The sequence below is a fragment of the Phalacrocorax carbo genome, chromosome 4 (assembly GCF_963921805.1).
Source record: "Phalacrocorax carbo chromosome 4, bPhaCar2.1, whole genome shotgun sequence".
NCBI lineage: Eukaryota > Metazoa > Chordata > Aves > Suliformes > Phalacrocoracidae > Phalacrocorax > Phalacrocorax carbo.
The window spans coordinates 63,578,726-63,602,129 of NC_087516.1; positions in this window are offsets into that span (position 1 = coordinate 63,578,726).

Sequence of the window (23,404 nt, forward strand, 5' to 3'; positions counted from 1 at the left end):
ATATTTGAACAGTCATGGCACTCAGGTGGAGTCCCCAGTGACTGGAAGAAGGGAAACATTGTGCCCATCTTTAAAAGGGCTAGAAAGGAGGACCCAGGGCACCACTGTCCTGTCAGCCTCACATCTGTGCCTGGCAAGATCATGGAACAGATCCTTCTAGAAGCTATGCTAAGGCACATGGAGGTTAGGGAGGTGATTCGAGGCAGCCAGCATGGCTTCACCAAGGGCAAGTCCTGCCTGAGCAACCTAGTGGCCTTCCATGATGGAGTGACTACATCAGTGGACAAGGGAAGAGCTATGGCTGTCATCTATCTGGGCTTCTGTGAAGCCTCTGACACAGTTTTCCACAGCATCCTTCTCTCTAAACCGGGGAGATACGGACTTGATGGGTGGACTGTTTGGTGGATAAGGAACTGGTTGCATGGTTGCATCCAGAGGGTAGTGGTCAATGGCTCGATGTCCAGATGAGTGGTGTCCCTCAGGGGTCTGCACTGGGACCGGTTCTATTTAATATCTTTATCAGTGATGCAGACCGTGGAATCAACCGCACTCTCAGCAAGGTTGCAGTTGACACCAAGCTGAGTGGTGCAGTTGACATGCCAGAAGGATGGGATGTCATCCAAAGAGACCTAGACAAACTGGAGAGGTGGGCCTGTGAGAACCTCATGAGGTTCAACAAGGCCAAGTGCAAGGTCCTGCACCTGGGTCAGGGCAACACCTGGTATAAATACAGGTTGGGGGATGAAGGGATTGAAGGCAGTTCTGCAGAGGAGGACTGAGAGGTACTGGTGAATGAGAAGCTGGGCATGAGCCAACAACGAGCGCTCACAGAAGGCCAACTGTATCCTGGGCTGCATCAAAAGAAGTGTGGCCAGCAGGTCGAGGGAGGTGATTCTTTCCCTCTATTCTACTCTGCTCTGGTGAGACCCCACCTGGAGTACTGCGTCCAGCTCTGGAGTGCTCAACATAAGAAGGACATGGACCTGTCGGAGCAGGTCCAGAGGAGGGCCATGAATGTGATCTGAGGGCTGGAGCACCTCTCCTACAAGGGCAGGCTGTGAGAGAGTTGGGGTTGTTCAGCCTGGAGAAGAGAAGGCTGAGGGGAGACCTTATTGGGGCCTTCCAGTACTTAAAGGAGGACTATAGGAAGGATGGGGACAATCTCTTTAGCAAGGCCTGTTGTGATAGGACAAGAGGTAATGGTTTTAAACTAAAGGAGGGTAGATTTAGACTGAATATAAGGAAAAAAAATTTTACAATAAGGGTGGTGAAACACTGGAACAGGTTGCCTAGACAGGTGATGGAGGCCCCATCCCTAGAAACATTCAAGGTGAGGTTGGATGGGGCTCTGAGCAACCTGATCTAGTTGAAGATGTCCCTGCTCACTGCAGAGGGGTTGGACTAGATGGCCTCTAAAGATCCCTTTGAACCTAAACCATTCTATGATTCTATGAAACACAGCTGCACATGCAAAGAACTGATAGCAGCAGGAGCCCAAACCTCCAGAGTAGCCTGATGTCACGTATCTGGCAGCACTAATGAGCCTTGTAACCCTCTCCTGAGCCTTGTAACCCTCTCCTGTGCCTTTGTCTACTCCCCGCTGAAACTCAAGCCTAGACTTTCACTCCTTTCCTGCACTGTGCTGTATGAATGACCATCTCCAGCTGTGTTTCACCTAAGCCTGGGGGGCATGGACCCCATTGATCTGGTCTATAACCCATAGAAAGATTTCCTGACTTAATCCCAGACTTGCCCTCTCACTGTGGACTTGCCTGAAGGTCACTGGGCTGCGTATGGCCTGAATTGCCATCACTGGTCCCAACGTGGCCTCACAAGATTACACTGCAATCAGCATAGAGCTGTGTGATGGTCTGGAAACTTTGCCGATGCTGGCTGCCCCAGGCTGATCCTGCTCTTCTTCTGACTTGGGCACTGGTAATGGTCCCTGGCTAGCAAGAACCTATCCTGTCGGTCACAATATCCCCTGTGGCTCCCTGTCCCTTACAGAGCAGTCAGCCCTAGCTGCTCCTTGACAGTTAAGAAGTACTTATGGTATTTTTCGTGTAGTGAGGAGCCAAGAGCTAATACTTTCTTTGCTGATGGTAGCATATCGGAATATGATAGCCAAGTCTGAAAAAAAGAACAGTAGGCAGGAAAATCCTCTGCAGCTCTCAAAAGCTTATGTATAATTTGACTAAATGGTAGGGTTTTTTCCAAGAACGTGGCCTGGCCATGAAATGCAGACTTTGCAAACAGTTTCAACTGAAATTTTCTACTATGTGACTCTCATTCTGCTTCAAGGGACCTTTGGAGCAACTACTTGTGAGAAAACCATCTTTGTGCAAAGCAGACAGGATGCTCTGTGCCCAGAGGAGCCCACCCCTGTGGCATGGCAGTGAATTTCCATAGAGTCATCTCACAACTTCCTCATGCACCATTTGTGATAGTTCTCAGGCTATCCAGAGCTCTGAATGAGTCTCCCTTTGGTGTCAAGCCCACACATGCTCTAAATAGTGGACACTGTTCAGTGCCAAAAGTGTTGCAGAAAAGCCTGGAGGCATTGTTCCGCACAAGCATTTCATGCTCTTGCAAGTGGAGGCCAAAATCTGCCTTCTTGGTCAGTGGAATTTACTTTATAAAAAGAAAACAGTCTTTTGAAAAGGAAGTGCTTATATTCATTTCAGTCCCAAAAGATCAAATGTACTATTATCCCTCAGCAGAAAAAAATCTAGAAACCATAGAATCATGGAATATTGCAGCTGGAAAAGACCTTTAAGATCATCGAGTCCAACCGTAAATGTAACACTACCAAGCCCACCACTAAACCATGTCCCTAAGGGGCACATCTACATATGTTTTAAATACCTCCGGGGATAGTGACTCAACCACTTCCCAGAGCAGCCTGTTCCAGTGCTTGACAACCGTTTCAGTGAATAAATATTTCCTAATAGCCAATCTGAACCTCCCATGGTACAACTTGAGGCTGTTTCCTTTCATCCTGTCACTTATTACCTGGGAGAAGAGACCAACACCCACCTCACTACACCCTCCTTTCAGGTAGTTGCAGAGAATAAGGTCTCCCCTCAGACTACTTTTCTTCAGGCTAAACAACCCCAGTTGCCTCAGCCTCTCCTTATACGACTTGTTCTCCAGACCCTTCACCAGCTTCGTTCTTCTTTGGACACACTCCAGCAACTCAGTGTCTTGTAGAGAGGGGCCCAAAACTGAACACAGTATTTGAGGTGCAGCCTTACCAGTGCTGAGTACATGGGCACAATCACCTCCCTGCTCCTGCTGGCCACACTATCCCTTATACAAGCCAGGATGGTGTTGGCCTTCTTGGCCACCTGGGCATGCTACTGGCTTATATTCAGCTGGCTGTTGTGATTTAAGCCCAGTTACCAACTGAGCACCACATAGCCGCTTTCTCACTCCCCCCCACGCCAGTGGGATTGGGGACAGTTTCAGAAGAACGAAGGTAAGAAAACTTGTGGGTTGAGATAAGAATAGTTTAATAATTGCTACTAATAATACTAGTATTATTAACAGTAACAGTAATAGTAATAATAATAATATCATGAAAAGGAAAATAACGAGAGAGAGAGGTGAAACCTGGGGTGGGGGGTGTGTGGAACCAAACAAACAACAAGTGATGCAACTGCTCACTGCCCACCACATGACGCCGACAGTCTTCAAGCTGCGATTGCTGCTTTCCCTGGCCAAATCACCCCAGTTTATATACTGGGCATGACATCATATCATATGGAATATCCCTTTGGCGAATTTGGATCAGCTGTCTTGGCTGTGCCCCCTCCCCTCCCAGCTTCTTGTGCACCTGGCAAAACATAGGAAGCTATGGAAAAGTCCTTGGCTAGCATAAGCACTACTTAGCAACAACTAAAACATCAGTGTGTTATCAATATTATTCTCATACTAAATCCAAAACACAGCACTGTACCAGCTACAGTGAAAAAAATCAACTCTATCCCAGCTGAAACCATGACAAGCCTTCTCCGCTGGCAGCTCTCCAGCCACTCTTCCCCAGACCTGTAGCGTTGCATGGGGTTGCTGTGACCCAAGCGCAGGACTCGGCACTTAGCCTTGTTGAGTCTCATACAGTTGGCCTTGGCCCGTCAATCCAGCATGCCCAATCTCCCTGTAGAGGCTTCCCTCCCTCCAGCAGATCAACACTCCCACCCAACTTGGAGTCATCTGCAAACTTATTCGATCCCCTCCTCCAGATCATTGATAAAGATATTAAAAAGAACTGGCCCCAAAACTGAGCCCTCTGGAACATGGCCTGTGAGAGGCCGACAACTGCATTTAACTCCATTCACTGCAACTCTTTGGGCCTGGCCAGCCAGCCAGTTTTTAACCCAACAAAGAGTACACCCATGCAAGCCATGAGCAGCCAGCTTCTTTAGGAGAATGCTGTGGGAAATGGCATCAAAGGTTTTGCTAAAGCCCAGGTAAACAACATCCACAGCCTTTTCCCCAACCACTAAGCAAGACACTTTGTCATAGGAGGACATCATCTTACTCAAGCAGGACTCTCTACCTTAGATTCAAATCTTAGGTAGTGAAAATTAGGTGAGATTATTCACAAGACTTTGCTGTTTGAGAGAAGGGGCAGATGCAATGAAAGAGGCCAGTGATCTTTCTGTCTTCAAAAACTCTTCAGATCTCTTCATAGTGTGGCAAGAGGTGTACACTCAGGCCCTCACTCAACCTATATAAGTGCAAGGAAAAATTCCTACCTTTCCAATACACAGGATCTGGCAATTTTTTTTATGGTGGCTTTTAAAAACAAAACCTTCTATACATAGATATTTTTCTATCTCCATTCAGCTTCTGAGTATTTTAATGCTTTTAGATGATCCTGTTTTTCTTTTCCTTTTTTTTTTTTTTTCTGGAGGCAGGAAAAAAAAGGGTTTTTTGTTTTTTTTTAAGCAAAGTGCTAAGTCAAAGAGATGGATGATTCCTGTTTTAGGGAGAACATTACTAGTGAGGTCATGAAATATTGAGAGTTGATGTCAGTGATATTACACACCAAAAACAATAATTACTGAAAATATTTGGCATTTTGGAGTGCAATTCAGCAACAGATTCCAAAAATCCTAGCCAACCAAAGGATGAAATCCTATCTCACCTTTCCAACTAGAAAAGCATGGACTAGCGATTCTGCAGCTTTACTTTGGGTTCAGTGACAGAATATACTCAAGTACAAAACTTAAAGCTTTACTTTAATAATTTTATACTAGTAATTTCATTGCAGGTTTCCCTTATATATTAAAAATCAGGTCTGGGGTTTGTATATGGTGCAATAACTAGCAGCTATATATTGCATTAAATCAGTACATCTATTTTTGCCATATGATATGGAAATTGTTAGCTTTTAATTTATCTTTATATTTTAAATTAATTTTAAATTGCATTCTAAACAAGGTCTAAAGGAGCCCCTTTCCATGCTGTTTTCCACCTAGAAATACAGAACTATTTCTCAGCCATATAATCTAGTTGGGTGTGTTTCACCCCATGTAGCAAATGGAAGTTTTAGGAGAATAAAAATGCACCCAAAACTGGTAGTGAAGATTATGATTAAGAATAGTACTCTTCTTGCCTTTCTACTGTGACGGCAGAGTATGCTACAGTAAGGTGAGAGTCTGTGGGAGGAGCTTCCTAGTTTTCTAAAAGACCGTTCCTTTCATTATTTAGGATATGTTCTTTGCATGCTTGCATATTATAAATTCATTTCCTGCTTGCAATTCACATTCTGTATTCTCAGGATATTATTACTTAAAGAGGAGAAAAAAAGAACCCAAAGCACAAACACTGTAATTACAGAGAAACAGTGAGTTGTAATGCCTCTGTCTGGATCAACTGTTCGCTTTATAGCTCTGATGGCCTGTTAACTCCATCAACACTGAATGTTTTTCTCATCAATCACCACATGTGTAATGCTGTGGAAGTCAATAAGCAAAGGACAACAGGGACATCAGTAACAATAAGCCCTTGTTATTTCCAAATAGATTTGCAAGGTCTACTCCTGTAATCACACCAAGCCCTAATTTTGGGAAAAAGGTTGCCAGACAGTGGCAAGTCTCAGCAGTATATGAGATGGATGCAGGGGACATGGGAGGTAGCTAGAGTGATGATGCCCAACATCTAGGCCAATCCCCCGGTGGACTCCCTGGGCAGGCTTGCTTAGTCTTCCACATTCTTGCAGGGAGATTGTCCTTCCTCTGCTGCCAGTCACAAGAGGCTGCCCAACATTTTAAGCCCAGCAGCTCCTCTCCTAGGCCCAGTCAACCCACCTGCTAGTCAGCTGGTGGCATGTGGCATCAGAGGCAGGAAGACATCACAGCAGTTTGTTACAGGGTGAGTGGGTGGTTTAAGGAGCAGCTTGCCTCCTCTCCTCTTGAGATACATAAAATGGGTCTGAAAAAGAGCAAGTTTCTGAAGATAAGGACGTTATCTCCTATCACCCTGAGGTGATAGTCCTCCCAAAAGAAAAATAAAAACTTGGCAGTTTGGATGACAAGGACAGGACATTGCTAGCTTAGTAACTAATGCCATTTAATCATGTATTTGATAGTGTATTTGCACTCATCTGGAAGGCCACAATGCAGGCACTTAGGCAAAAGGGAGCTTGGACATGTAGGTGGAAGCTGACACCTCCAGCCACTAGACTCATTAACCAAACTAGTGGCAATTTGGTGCAGCTCCAAAGGAGGTAAAAGCCTAAACCATAACTAGAACAAGATCTTCTCTATTTTCAATCTGTTCTCTGAAAAATCCACAAAGGAGCAGAGTGACACAGTGCATGTGAGTTTGGAACACCAATCATGCAATTAACATCTGAATATCAGGTGGCTTTTCCAAGACTTATTTGTTAAGGAACAAAGTTGTGGTTAGAAGGAGGGTCAGGCATATCTTTTTCTTTGCATGCAATTTGACTACAAAATAACAACTTAATTCCATAAGTATGAGGCTAAGTGAGCCTTCTTTAAGCTCCCCCTGCTGAGCAACTGCCTGCATGGCAGTGATTTCCCTTTGAGCTGGGATGCCTCTCAAGATTGCGCCTCAAGGAAGAGAAACCTCTCACCAACTGCAGGTATTTGGTAAATGAGTTATATTTTGCATAATCTTGTATTATTGTGCACTAAGATTCTGCATTTGTATCTTTGATTTTATCTTGTTGATTCTATGTTAGTAGCTTTGTATCATTTTTATATGGTTTGCGCAGTAAAGAATACAGTGATCTTTGCCATAAAACTTTGTAAAATCGCACTTTTACAATATCATATTTCAATAAAACGACTTTTGCTGATTCCTTTCATAGCAGTTCTTTAAGCAGTGTAAACTGATGATTTGTGACACCTTTTTGACAGCAGAGAAATGGTCCATAGAGCACTGGCTCAGCGAGGGCCAGCACCATGAAATTAGTGGTATGAGCTGGCTCATGAGTGGTCTCTGCTGAGAAACATAGAGCAGCATGTAGTGGGGAGGAAGACCAGATATTTGAAAAGAGCTGCTTGTTTCTTGAAAGTAATCTTTTAAAAGAAAAGGGAATCTCATCTGTCCCTCCCAGAAGTACTTTCTTTATTCATTTACTGTTCTCTCCCTTTACATCTTCCTTCCTCCAAACTTTCCCCTTCAGCATAAGGTTAACAAGCAAAAGGAAGCCACAGCAGTGTTTGTCCCACTCCCCTGTCAAAAAAAGTTATTTGGACTTTTAAGTTTATTGCTGGAGGGGAAAGGGGAGTCAAAAAAGAAAGATAATTTTTCTGCAAATATTTTCATGTCACTAGAAAAAGATAATTTTTTATCTTTCTCCCTTGGTCATTCTTACATTAATGGAAAAGAAAAACTTGAAACACATATAGTCAGCCAAATCTCTCTCCACCCCCCCGCACTGTCCTTTGGGGAGAGCTTGGTGTACATTTTTAGCAGATTACCATGCTGTGCGAAAATAAGTAATGGATGCACAGACTTCACAATGACATACGGCACATCCCTAAGACACCGAATTCGTTGCAAGCAAAAAACTTTAATTTTTGCCTCAGTTAAGTTCTGGAAACAGAGAGGCGAGATCTTTTATGCAATTTGGGCAAAGATTTTCTATTCACCTGTTCTCCCTTTCTGAAATATTTCCTTCCCTCTCCACTGAATAAAGTTGATGCATTTCACAGGGTCCTATCAGAATGACTTTGGAAATTGCCTTTAAGCCTGAAAGTTCCCTGAATTCAAAAGTGGATTATGGGCATATGGTGGAAATCCAAGCTTAGCAGTAGAAAGAAATGTGAAGTCCACCCCATCCAGACCACGTCCAAAGGAAGGAAATTATATTAATTTCACAAACTGTGCCCTTGAGCCTAAGGTAGAAATTTTCTAACCGTAGTATAAACAGGTTAAACAAAAGGAAAATATACATTTCACCATGGTAAATGATCTCTTATGAAGGGGGTCTGTCATGGTTTTAGCTGGGATAGGGTTAATTTTCTTAACTGCAGCTGGCATAGTGCTGTGCTTTGGACTTAGTATGAAAACAATGTTGATAACACACAGATGTTTTGGTTGTTGCTGGGTAGTGCTTGTACTAGTCAAGGACTTGTCTAGCTTCCCATGCTCTGCCGGGTGCACAAGAAGCCGGGAGGGGAGGGGGCACAGCTGAGAGAGCGGATTCAAACTGGCCAAAGGGATATTCCATATCATGTAACATCATGCCCAGTATGTTACCTGGGAGGAGCTGGTTGGGGGACGGAGGCAGGAATCGCAACTGGGGGACTGGACCGGCAGCGTCAGTCAGCGGGTGGTGAGCAGTTGTATCGTTTGTGGTTTTGTTTCTTTCCTTTTGCCCTTTTCCTTTTAATTATATTATCATCATTGTTATTATTATCATAATCAATAATATTATAATCATTATTTTAATTATGAAACTGTTCTTATCTCAACCCACAAGATTTTTTTTCCTTTTGCTTTTGCTCTTCCTGTTCTCTCCCCCATCCCACGGGGGTGGGGGGAGTGAGCGAGCAGCTGTGCGGTGTTTAGTTGCTAACTGGTGCTGAACCACGACAGGTCACTTAACTTGAACCCTTTGCAACTTTGAGTTTCCTTATGCTTTGTGGCAGAGGACTGCTCTTCAGCCTGTTTTCCTGGTAATAGGAGATATGGCTGAAATAAGCTGGGTAACTCATTCAGGATCACATAGAAATCCTGGGAGCAGCATGACTTTAACAGGGACTTCAGGGTCCCTCCAGAACAATCTGTCCGTATTCTCAGTCTAGCCTAGATTTCCAGAAAGGAGATATGAGGTCAGCAAAGACAGAAAAATTGAGACAAAGCCACTTGCCTCACGAGCTGCAGAACAGCCCTTGAGGGACACACAGAAGTCTGCTGAAGTGATGGGGGGACGCATAATATTTACAGAGTAAAGCTCCATAGAGATAAAACTGACACCCCACTGTGGACAAGCTATAGTAATCCTCATGCCTCAGTAGCTTGCCAAAAGACAGTTTTACGAGATCTGTGTAATGTTTGCTGTAAGCTGTTTCCAAGAGTCACTTTTATCATTGCATGTGCTAGACTGGGAATGGAAAAAAAGACCTGTTGTACTATCCACTGTACATTCTGTCTTCATATCCCAACCCATCGTCTTGTACCTTAGTGGTGTAGCAGCTCTGAAAACTTTACTGCCCAAAGCACCATTCAGCTTTTCTGCTGATTATTTTAATTATGGTTGATTCAGGAGGCAAAATTATGAATTTTAGCTGGAAAACTTTTCCTTTATATTATTTTTTCTTCTTCAGAGATTAATTTAGCTTACAATATAGTTTTGGAGATCTCCAACTATAAAATTATCATAGCACAGTTTTTCATATTTGTCTACATCCATTCTGTATGTAAAATGTGACCTTACCTTTTACTATATAAGAGATAAAACCTCTGAGTTAGATTTTCTAATTACTATCTGTCTACTATAGCTGCAGCAGGACCATATCAAGCCTTTGAGTTTTACTGTGGAACAAAATTAGAGTCTGAAAAATTGTGTTCAATGCATTCCTGTTAAATCCTAACTAGAAGTTTATATGCTAAACAGAAAAATGCTTAAGGCTCAATTCATAAGACATTTATGCTTCATTTACAGTTTTCCATGCAGTTTATTTGAAAAAATGCATAAATAATGTGTGCCTTTGAAGTCATATATAAATTTTGGTGAGTCATTCAACTCCTCATTCAATATATAAAGAGAGGCATACCTTGATAACCTGAGTCACCAAGGTAAGTGTCCAAGCGCTGTCAAATAAAATCTACCAAGTAGAAGCAAGATTTATCTAATATAAAAGTCCTACTTCAGATCTAACCTGTCTGTAATTACCTTGCTTTCAACATCTTAGGGATGAATGTCCCTGCAGCCAAAGTTCCAACAACTAAAAGAAGTAGGGACCTGAACGCTAATGGCATTTGGGAAGTTATCGCTGTTAGGTGCCTGGAAATATTTGTGAATATCTCCTTGTATAGGAACAACTCAGTAACTTGGATTAAGATAATTAGGAAAAAATCCCTTTATTTTGAATGTATATCTACCACTCTGTTGCTGGTGACAGATCAAAAAATCATGTAGCATGTCAAACTATGACTATCACTTTGCACATCAAACCTTTTGCAGTTGAGACCATTAAAGAGGTATATTTTTAAAAAAATCCAATAGCTGCTGAGATTCTTCTGAAATAAATCCAGTAAAAAGGCCTTATATGAAAAACAAAACAAAACAAAACAAAAAATCCACTATCCCAACATCTGCAATTAAATTAGATGGCTTATGAAAAACCGTACCTGTAGAAAACTTGTCATTATCATGTATTGTTGTTATTTTTGTTTACTAATTTTATGGCACTTCTTTCATTGATCTTTACACTCTTTTCAAGATGAGGATTCTAAACAAATCCTGTAGCATCTGGAGTTCAAGGTATGTCTCAGCTTTCACAGAAGAAACTACTAGAAAAAAAACCATTTAGTCTGTACTTTTGAAATATTTTTTCCTAAAAGTTGCGATATTTAAGAAACTAGCATGGCTAACCAAAGTTATAATGCATAAAAAAGATTTGAAGCTGTTTGGTTAGAGTGTTGCGGGGAATTTGGGGCACAAACAGCATTAGTCTGCTGTGGTTATTTATTTGGCAGACCAAAAAATCCCCAGATCACAATACAATGCCCACAGAAATAGGAGGAAAGAGAAATATTCAGAACTGCTGTATTCCCATTCCCCTGCATTTTCACTTCCTTTGGTGCATGGATATTGGCTTTTCCTGATCACAGGTTGTCTTTGGCTCCACTCCGCTGTACACCACTTTCTGCACAAGTAGACTCCTCCACAAGAGTTAAAGAAAAGGAGAATCAGCCTGTCAGGCAGTCTGTGTTCAGAAAACTGTGCCCTGCCTATCTTGAGGAAATATATAGGGTATCATCCACCACCAAGAACACACGATGTTACTCTCCAACTGCAGAGTTGGTGCTCTTGAAGAAAGAACAGAATGTCTCCAGTGCACTCTAGTGTCCTCTGTAAATATTTTTATAGTGCTACAATGCTAAATACTGTATTTATTACAGGACAACCAGCCTGAAAATTCCCATCATAAACCTGTTTTAAATTTTTTACAGCTTCACTAAACTTAAAGCAGCCAGCGAATATTTTTTTTTCATGGCAAGTGTCTGAGACTGCTTATTTTGGGAAGGAAATTTAATTATTTGGGCTGAACCTATTCATCCATTTCCAAATAGAAGACTTAGGATAAAACCCAAACCATACCAATGTTTTCTCCACGTTAATGATAGATCCTTTTATTTGAGAAGCCTTTTTGTCTCTGATGCGAACTACAGCAGCCTTGGGACAATAGAGGAAGGGTATCACATGAAGGAGAATGACACCCTGGGGGATTAAAATAAACACAAAGGCATTTAGAGCAAACACAGATGCTTTTTAAAAAAAAAAAATTAGGGACTTTTTGAAAACAAATTTTATCCTAAAAAACAGCCCTTAGAGAAAGAGTTCAAGGTGGCTCACAAAGACAGAGCAGTGACGAAACCAGTTCTCCCCAAGCTACGCAAAACATGTATCTCCCTTATGATTCAACAGCATGAAGTATTGACTGAAATGCTGTGGTGGAGAGAGGCTCGAGCGTTACATCTCACCTTTTCTATTACCAGTACCTGATTTCCGCAGACCTCTGTATTGCTGCATTTAGCAACAGCATTGGGAGAACTCATGAAAAAGAGCACTGAGTGTCTGCTAGTTTCTGTGACAATACTGGAAGAAATGGCAAGGCAGCCTGCTTGGCTTGCAGCTCAGTTATTCCTCTACAGTTATTAAAATACTTGCTTATTCATGAGAAACTACAACTAAATGAAATAACAGAGGCAGTATCTAGTTGATTTTCAAAATGCCCAACCCTATACCTTTCTCATCGGAATATAAAAATTCCTGCAAGCTTAGCACATCCCTCTCTTAAATAATGAGATTATTGAAGCAACTTCTTGAGTCTTTCAGGATTCCTTTTTCACTGCCTAAACACAGATGTGCACAAGGTATGCCTTCTGAAAAAAAAATTTTTGCTGTTCTCTTTGCTGTCTGTCACAGGATGGTCCTACAGTAGTAGGAGCCCTCCAAAGTGTGGATTTATGGCCAGTTCTGCTAGGATTTTAACAACATCAATGTGAATGGCAGCATTAAAATTTATAGGCTGGTTTATATATCTGCGTGTGAGCAGTGCTGAATTTGTGTGGAAAAGCGATGCAAGAACAGAAATGCAATAAGCAAAGTGCCCTCAAAAGTGAAAAGGAAGATGCCAAGGTCTATTGGGGGGGGGGGGAAGGAGGCAGGGGAACAACAGAAAAAAAACCTTAATCCATTTTAAAAGGTATTTTCCATGTATACACGATACTTCCAGACACCAGATTTGTGACTGAACTGGTGACTAGCAGAAAATGCAGCACCTCTTCCTTTCTCTCCCTATTTTTCTCAAGTGTTACTTCAGTGTACTGCCTCATGAAAGTGAAAGCAAGGCAGCACCAGAGAGCTGATTTGTTTGAAGAGAAATAACTAGCAAGAGGGGGAGAGAGGTTACTGAGAGAGAAAAATTCATCTGGTACAGTGAAGATCAAAGAGATGTCAACAATAAGTGCTACATCGGGTGCTAGTCTCCACTCCCAAATGAAATAAAGCCCTGTTTGATTCACAGAAGCATCTGAGTAAAAATGGCTTATTTTCAGGCAGTATTTTTTAGATACTGCTGCCTAATTTGTCCACTGAAGCACAAAGTTTGGGGAAGATTTTAGAGCACTGGAGTTCCTCATGATAGAGGTACTGAGTTGTTAAAGCTGCTGACATCATAGGCTGGAGGGATACCTGACGCGTACAGGGAACGTGGATACCATCACTCAGTGCAAAAGGACACCATCTGCCATGGTGACTCATGAAAGCTGAAGGAGCTTGTGGGGCTTACATCAGACTGCTTGAAAGGCAGTCCACTGCTCATGTACAGCAGACATCTGCTTCCAAAGAGCACATAGGAAAAGGGAAGACATAAAGAAGCAGAAATACAGAACCTGATTAAGTTTGCTCTATGTTTTCAATTTCAGGAGTTTCTAGAAATGGATGAGCTACCACTTTGGGCTGACAAACTTGAGGATTCAGTAGAATGTGGACTGAGGCATAGTCAAGAAAATAATTTTCATTGCTTCTGTTTAGAACACAGCAAAGACCTGTGGATATGCTTTATGATGGAATGTACAACTCTACATAGGAGCCTGCCCCCCGCCAAAGAAGTTGCAGGACAGGAGATATCTGCATGAAAATTGGTCTGATGTTAAATCATTTTCTTCCTTAGCTAAACATATCAGCTTGGGGGGCAGTAAAAAGTTTTGACAAGAAAAAAAATAATAACTTTTTTTCTTCAGTTGGAGCAGGTATTTTCCTTGAACATGCCTTGTTTAAGAATGACAAATTTGGATTTATGCCTTCTCTGTTCCACCAGTCCTGTCCTAGGTGGAACCTTTTATGATCTGGACTTTATTTTCAGGATTTATCAAGGATCTTCAGATAGTCCATCAAGGAACATGAACTTAAGGTTTAGCAGCATCAGAAAAAATAAAAAACAATATGTGAGAACAACTACCTATCAAAAATACTCTGTCTGCTTGGCCAATAACACATCTTTTAATAAGAAAATATAGTTGTTGCCTTAATGTCTGTAAATGATTCCAAGAAAATACTGTTCCCTTCTTAAGTCAGCCAGAACTCACTACTTTTAATAATTTTCTCTCTCATTGCTCTGCCAACATCAGGAGTTGAATGTGTGACCACTAATGTAAGAACAAACTATTCATAAATTCCACTGCCCAGAGGAGCGGAACTTCTGATTCTTCCTTTCTCAACTTTTTTTTACTCCTTTGAACATCTACCATTATAGACATCAGTCTTTTCTGCAGAGGTTTTCTCTATAAAGCAAAAGCTTATGTCTGCCTACTTGGCAAAGTATATGCAGGAGAAATGGTGAACACCAGCCACCAAAAACCCCAAACCTAGGTGTAACAACATTATATTGCCATCTACTATAATTTGTTTTCTAGCCAAATTAGCAACGATCTTCACAAGTCACTACAGAATAACAATGTGTACTGGTCTAGTCTGGGATAGAGTTAATTTTCTTCATAGTAGCTTGCACAGGGCTTTTGGATTTGTGCTGGAGAGTGTGGATAATGTGGAGATGTTTTAGTTATTGCTGAGCTCTGCTTACACAGAGTCAGGGCCTTTTCTGCCTCTTACAGCTCTCTGCCAGTAGACAAGTGGGGGCTGGGGGAGTGCACAAGAAGTTGGGAGGGAGCACAGCTGGGACAGCTGACCCGACAGTTGAATAAAAGGACCATGAAGCCTAGGAAAAAAAAGCTGAGGAAAGGGGGGAAAATTCAGATTTATGGCATCTGTCTTCCCAAAAAAATATTAAACCCTATGAAGCGCTTTCCTGGAGATGGCTAAACATCTGCCTGTTGCTGGCAACTAGTGAATAAAAGCCTCATTTTACTTTGCTTGCATATGCAGCTTTTACTTTACCTATTAAACCATCTTCATCTCAACCTGCAAGTTTTGTCATCCTTCCCCATGTGATTCTTCCCCCTTTCCTCCGGGGGAGACTAAGCGAGCAGTCTTGTACTTAGCTCTCTACCAGGGTTAATCAACAAAACAAAAGTTTACTTTTGGCTATGTATGCACATAGAGATATGTCATCCTATTGGTCTCCGTAGACATTAATTTTTTAAGGAAATTCCCAATTTCTGAATGTACAGTTTGCCTTTATGCAAGGCTAACATACAGAGAGCTTATTACCTAGTGGAAAAATAACAGCTGTGATTGCAAACCAAGCTGCCAGCTAGTGAGTCTCTGCAGATGGAAGATACCCTGAATATCCATGTTTATTTCTCATCCCTTGGTAATCCTCTTGCTTTGGATTTGATAATGGCTATCTTTTTTATGGGAGAAAAGCACTCTTGATGGAACAGATTTCACTGCTAAAGAAGTGGTCACTGATGTATATGATGGTAGTGGAGGTGAAACTCTGGCTCTCCATCCTTTGCAAAGCCAAGCAACTTCAAAAACCTAATTCTTTTGCAAGGGGTTCTGTAATGCGATTGCAGGTCACCATAATCCATAAAGGCAACAAGAGAAGAGGGGAGAGGAAACAGGCAAAGAGATAGAGGGATACCCATTTTGCATTACTAAGCAGCATCTCCACTTATCTGCCTTTCGTGTACCAGATGAGAGAGGTGTCCAGAGATGAACACACTAGCACAGTATAATAGTCTTTCAGGATAAAGTTTAAAAAGGGTTTATTCAGTAGTCACTAGAAAATTTAATGTATTCATCTGGAAATGGGAGACCAGTTATACTTTAATAGTAATGTGGACTTTGTAACTCATTTAAAAGGAAACTCATTTGGACATTGAATAAATCAGCATATTCCTCCCACACTTATATTTAAACATCACTGAAAAAATTATAGAAGCCACTGCAAGCTGTAGTCACTGCTTCCATCAAAAATTCTCCCTGAATATGTGGGCCATTATTGTCATTGCATGGTGGCACTAAAAATTTGGGGAATTCCTAACAGTCATATTATGTTCATAATTTTCTTACTTTTATGCATAGCACTGTGAAGGCAGAAGCTCAGTTCTGATCCAAAATGAAAAATTAGCTGTTAATTAGAATCTAAGAATGAGGCTAATCATACTACATCTGGGAGAAAACACAGCTCCTCACAGAGCTTTATGACATATTTAAGCCATGTTGAGTAAGTGATTGGTTTGAGAAATATTAGCAGATGACTACATTATTTTGACATTCACCTTTCCCTCAATAGCTCCTGGATTACATGCATGCTTTTGCTGGAATTTGCTCTTGAAATGCCTACAACTTAAAATTACAAAGAAAAGCAGTAGGTGAAGACACACTAAAATGCCACATCGTGGTTCTCAGTATGACTACCTGCATCTAGTGTAGAGCATTTACTTTCATAAGCACTCTTCAGTGTTACCACAGTGCAATGCTTCTGAAAAGTCAGTTGTTTATTGGTGTAAGCCCACGAAGCAGACACTGAGCTAAGAGTCTTCCCTTCTTAAAGGATTCAGTCTTGCTTTGAGACACAGTAGTGTGAAATCCTCTTAGCATATGATGAAACAGGAAAACAGATTTCCCTGGGATCTCTGTTGTGTTTGCTTTCTTCAAAGACAGAAGGGGAAAAAAATCCAGGACTGTTCTAGACACAGTGGTCATTGATGAAAAGGCTTTTGTCAAACAATGGGAAATGCACCGGTAACTAGAGCTGCTGAGAGCTGGGCAGCTCAAGATATTTGGTCTCTCTAGTCCTGATGACGTTCTTCAGCCCTCCATGTCTCATACCAAAAGTGATCAAAACCTGCTCTGGACCATGCCGTCTCATACTTTCCTCAGGTTGATTAAGGCCTTTCTGCAAACATGGAATAGGTATAGATGTATCAGGTACTCAAATCTTCATTACCTTCTTTGCACTTAATTTAGTGGAGGAAGCAAGCTATCAGCAGATGAGCATGGAGCAGATGAACCTACTTAGGGATGTAATGATGCAAAGCAGATATACCAATTCGTGTTCAGCTGCTTTCTATCTTCACAGAATTTGCTGTCTTTGTCAGGAAAATATAGAATCATAGAATTATTAAGGTTGGAAAAGACCCTTAAGACCACCAGGTCCAACCATTAACCTATCACTAGCAAGTCCACTACTAAATCATATCCTCAAGCACCACGTCTACCCTTCTCTACCACCTCCCTGGGCTGCCTGTTCCAATGCCTGACAACCCTTTTGGTGAAGACATTTTTCCTAATATACACCTAAACTTCCCCTGGCACAGCTTGAGGCCATTTGCTCTCATTCTATCGTTTGTTACTAGGGAGAAGAGACCGACCCCCGCCTTGCTACAACCTCCTTTTAGGTAGTTGTAGAGAGCGATAAGGTCTCCCCTCAGCCTCCTCTTCTCCAGGCTAAACAACCCCAGTTCCCTCAGCCGCTCCTCATAAGACTTGTTCTCTAGACCCTTCACAACATTGTTGCCCTTCTTTGGATATGCTCCAGCACCTCAATGTCCTTCTTGTAGTGAGGGGCCCAAAACTGCACACAGTACTCAAGGTACGGCCTCACCAGTGCCGAGTACAGGGGCACGATCACTGCCCTGCTCCTGCTGGCCACACTGTTCCTGATACAAGCCAGGATGCCATTGGCTTTCTTGGCCACTTGGGCACATTGCTGGCTCATGTTCAGCCAGCTGTCAACCAACACCCGAGGTCCTTTTCCTCCAGGCAGCTCTCCAGCCTCTCCTCCCCAAGCCTGTAGTGTTGCATGGGGTTGTTGTGACCCAAGTGCACGACCCAGCACTTGGCCTTGTTGAATCTCTTACCGTTGGCTCCGGCCCATTGATCCAGCCTGTCCAGGTCCCTCTGTAGGGCCTTCCTGCCCTCCAGCAGATCGACACTTCCACACAGCTTGGTGTCATCTGCAGACTTACTGAGGGTGCACTCAATCCCCTCATCCAGATCATCAATGAAGATATTGAACAGGACTGGCCCAACACTGAGCCCTGGGGAACACCACTCGTGACCGGCCGCCAACTGGATTTGACTCCCTTCACCACCACTCTCTGGGCTTGGCCGTCCAGCCAGTTTTTAACCCAGCACAGAGTGCACTTGTCCAAGCTGTGAGCATCCAGCTTCTCCAGGAGAATGCTGTGGGAGACAGTGTCAAAGGCCTTACTAAAGTCCAGGCAGACAACGTCCACAGCCTTCCCCTCATCCACTAAGTGGGTCACCTTATCATAGAAGGAGACCAGGTTAGTGAGGCAGGACCTCCCTTTCATAAACCCATGCTGGCTGAGCCCGATCCCCTGGTTGTCCCGCATGTTCTGCATAATGGTATTCAAGATGATCTGCTCCATGACCTTTCCCGGCACCGAGGTCAGGCTGACAGGCCTGTAGTTCCCTGGATCCTCCTTCTGACCCTTCTTGTAGAGGAGCATCACATTCATTAGTTTCCAATCATCTGGGGATCTGGGGAGGCCCAGTTGACCAGGACTGCTGATAAATGATGGAGAGTGTCTTGGCGAGCTCCTCTGCCAGCTCCCTCAGTATCCTTGGGTGGATCCCATCCGGCCCCATGGACTTGTGAACATCCAGTTGTAGGAGCAGGTCAGTGACAGCCACCTCAGGGTTTCTGCTTTTTGAAAACTCAGTTACTGGCAAATTCAATCTCTTAGCTATGTACCCAGTTGTTCAGTTTCTGACATGACAGAAAAGAGCAAAAATACGTGGTCCTAAACGTAAATGAGGTTTTATTTGAACAATGTGCAAATAACTTTATGAATTCTTTTCTCTTTTCTTGGGTCTGAAAGACAGATTTCACTGTAGAATAGCTGGGTTTTACAGATTGTTTAAGTCATGGCTGCTTCCCTGCATTAAGTAATAGACAATTTTATCTCATGTCCCATTCTGCTTCCCGAAAAATCACTCTTTCTAATAAGAGACTTACGGCAATATGTTTCAAAGAGGTGTCCCACAGCAAGGACAGGTGAGCTTAGTCATGCAATAAATTGCCAATGCTGAACAATTGCTTTCCCCTTACTTTTTCCTAGAGATGTGATTTTCATGAATCATGATTCAGGCAACATCCTCACAGACTGTTTCTGCGGACACTCTGAGATAACAGAAAATACACACAGAATTGCGTAGGTTAGAAAAGTCCTTTAAGATCATTGAGTCCAACTGTTGTCTGAAAAGCAGATGAGTCAATTGCAATGAGCCATTAATGACACACTCAGGAGAGACATTGCTTATTTATTTCAGGATTGCACAAGCCTAGGTGCTCAGTGGTTTCCCACAAATCAAGCACACCAGGCCAAAAGCACAGTAGGTATTTAGACAGTTAAATGTGTTAGTAACATGTAATATTCACGGCCCCCCAGCTAGTCATTGGTTAGTTTCTTTCTCACTTCATCTTAAAGGTACAGCTCCTTTTAAATTTATCACGTGCGCTCAGGCTTGTTTAAGTAGGGAGATTTCTGGCCTATGGGTGTGATTTTTAATATTATTATGAGGATAGTTCACCCTAAGGACACTTAGTTCTTACCAAGTTGGCAACATACACAAAACATCCTGACTAGCTGTTCTCCTTAAGGTCTAATTGCCCCAGAATGTCCTTGGTTAAAGGATACTGGCTTCATCTGAGGCAGGAGTTTTCCCTTTTATGAGTCTCTCAGTCCTGCTCCAAGGATACTGAATGTCTGTTCTTCTAATTAATGATAGTTTAGTGTTCTTTAGTTTTGACATATATGAAGAACGTCTTGGCCTAATACAGTGTTAGCTAAGCTTCTTCAACTCTTCCCCCCTTCAAGACTTAATCAAGGATAATGATATATCCTTCAATTAGTCTCATATAATTTTCTCATACACTTGCTTTCCCACTACTGAATACTGTACTGTTCAAGTACATTGATTCATGACATAAATACACACAAAAATTAACACTAGTACAGCTGTTGCACTGTTAGTTTCTTGATCCACAAATTTGGATCTGGGAACCAAGAAGTTAACCATGTTTCTTCAAATCCTAGAGAGGTATCACCATTTTGGACCTCATGTAATATTCTGGTTTGTTTCCAAATTTCATGTTAACAATTTTCATAGATTTCTCAATCACTCCTAAGTAAGAATTGTAATTCCACAGATTATCACCCGCTTCCTGGTTTCCTCAACTCTTCTGACTCACGTAAGTGAGTAAAAACAACTGCCAAAAGCCTGTGAGATCTTAGAAAAGTAGTCTGCTTAGACAAATACCAGAGAAATAATACTAATACTATTCCTACCAAACAATATAAAAAAGTTTCTCCTTGTCTACAGTTTAAAAGTAGAATTGATTCAACATTAGTCCAACTACAGTTCATTTGTCTCTACAAATTTTTATCTTCAAAGGTTGAACTTGTTCAGCTTTCCATGTCACTGGAGGGGCTACCTTTACTCAGGTGTAGTGAATCCAGGAATCAGTTCCCTGAAGTTTCACAGCAGTGTTTGTTGTCAGTAGTACAAGGTACGGTCCCTTCTATTTTTCTGACAGCGGTTCCTCTTTCCAGGTTTGTAGATACACCTGATCTCCTGGTTTAAATGAATGTACAGGCAAGTCCAAAGGCACAGGAGCTCTCAGTTGGACATATCTATGGAGAGAAGTGAGAACCCTTGCCAAAGACAAGAGAAAATAACTCAAAATCTGATTACCCTTAAGATACATTTGGGTTTCTTTCCCTGTTAAATTTACAGTGTAAGGTTTCCCATACAAAATTTCAAATGGACTAACTCCTTCCCTGACCTGGGGTTAATTTTTAATAATGCTAGAGGAAAAACCTCTATCATTTGGGTTTCTTGACACAATTTTCCAATCCTCCTCTTTATTATTGGACTAATCATTAATCCTTTCTAATTTTCCACTAGATTGCAGCCTCCATGAAGTATGTAACTTCCACCTAACTTGTAAAAATCTTGACACCTCCTGAACTCTCTCTGCAATGAAATTAGGTCCTCTATCCAAAGAGAACACTCTGGTACCCCAAATCTTGGTATAATTTCTTTTAACAAAATCTTTACCACCTTTCTCTCTTTATTGGTGCAACATGGAAAAGCTTCAGTCCATCCTGGAAAAGTATCTGCAGTTACCAACAAATATCTATATCCATTATAATTAGGTAATTCAGAAAGATTGATTTACCATTATTCCCCAGGCATAAAACCTCCTTTCATCTCTCTGGGAGGGGGTCTCCTTTGGACCTTAGGATTATTTTTGATGCAAATTCACAACGTTGTGTAACATTTTTAGCAATCAGTACCATAGTGATTCTTACATTATCTCTTTATTGCCTCAGTTAAAGGTTCAGTTCCCATATGTGTACTCCTATGTGTTTGCTCCATTAACTCATTTATTATTTGTGGAGTTACTACACATTATCCAGTTGGGGTCACACACCATCCTTTGGCAGTCTTTATGCATTTTAATAATTCAGCCAACTTATTTTCTTTTTCTGTATAATTAGGGGTGTCGATCTTTAAAGTTTTCTCTGGGACTAAAGCTGCTACAGATGTTGATAGAGCAATTCTTTTCACAGTCTCATCTGCTTTATATTTTCTCTAATTACATCAGTTTGTCCAGACTGATGTGCTTTGCAGTGTACCACTGCAATTTCTTTAGGGTTGCTAACTGCCTCAAATAATTTCATAGTCTCTTTACTATATTTTATAGGATTCCCTTGTGAAGAAAATAATCCTCTTTCTTTCCAAATGACACCATGAGCATGTACAACTCCAAAAGCATATTTTAAGTCAGTATAGACATTAGCCCACTTTCCTTCTGATAATTCCAGAGCTCCTGTTAAAGCAATTAATTCAGCTTTCTGAGTAGATGTGTTTACTGGCAACAGTTTTGCCTCTATTTCCTCTTCTGGAGCGACAATGGTGTATCCAGCCTTCTGTTCTCCCTTCATTACGAAGCTGCTTCCATCAGTAAACAGCTCCCGGTCAGGATTCTGTAAAGGAGTATCCTTTAGGTTTGAATGACTGGAGTATACCTGATTGATACTTTGTAAACAATCATGTGCCAATTTTTTCTTTTTCATGTAAGGGTAATGTTAGCTGGACTGCCAAGCTAACAACTGAGCAACAGAAACAGCTGGGAGCATTCCTGGGCAGAGATTAACTTTGCAGCATGGTCACAGCAGCACCTGTGAAGATATTGATTACACAGATAGGATAAAAGCAGCTTCTGAAAGTGCTGCTGAAAAATTGTGCCCACTTGCATCAAAGAGTTGTCCTTGATGCTCTGCAGGAACATTCTGGATCGTGCCTTGATCACCGTGTTGCTGTTCCAGCAAATATCAGGGTGGTTGAAGTCCCCCATGAGGACCAGGGCTTGTGATTGTGAGGCTACTTCCAGCTGTCTGTAGAAAGCTTCATCAACCTTCTCTTCTTGATCAGGTGGCCTGTAGCAAACACCCGCAACAGTGTCGCCCATATTTGGCTGTCCTTAATTTTTACCCACAAGCTCTCAACTTGTTCGTCTTCCACTCCTAGGCAGAGCTCGATGCATTCCAGTTGCTCCCTCATGTAAAGAGCAACTCCCCCACCTCGCCTTGCTGGCCTGTCTCTCCTGAAAACCTGTAGCCATCCTTGACCTCCTTCCAGTCATGCAAGCTATCTCACCATGCCTCTGTGATTGCAATCAGATCATGGCCCCGCAACCACACACCGACCTCTAGTTCCTCCTGTTTATTCCCCATGCTGTGTGTGTTGGTGTACAGGCATTTCAGAAAGGTACTTGAGCATACAGGTTTCCCTGGAGGGGTGCACAAAGATCAACTACAGCCATGCACACCCTTGAGGTGGTTGGTCTCCTGGTTGTCATCTCGTGAGGCAGCTAAGGCACCTTTGTCACTGCTCTGGTTGGCCTGTCTTATTCCCCCTTTGTATGTGATGGCATTAACATTGCCACTTTGGCCCCCACTCCCCAGCTCCCTCAGTTTAAAGCCCTCCTCACCAAGTTGGCGAGGATTCCTAGAAATCCTCTGAGTTCTCTTTTTGATTTGGAGGGGTGTGCGTGTATGTGTGATTTGACAGATCCCTTCTTTTCTTTTAACTCCTACTTTTCTTTCTCCTTGGGATACTTCAAATCCAAGATAAATCACATTTTTCTGCATGATTTGTGCTTTCTTTTGTGACACCCTATGTCCCGCTAACCCTAGAAAGTTCAATAGGCTGATAGTTGTCTCTTTACATTCTTCAACTGTGTCC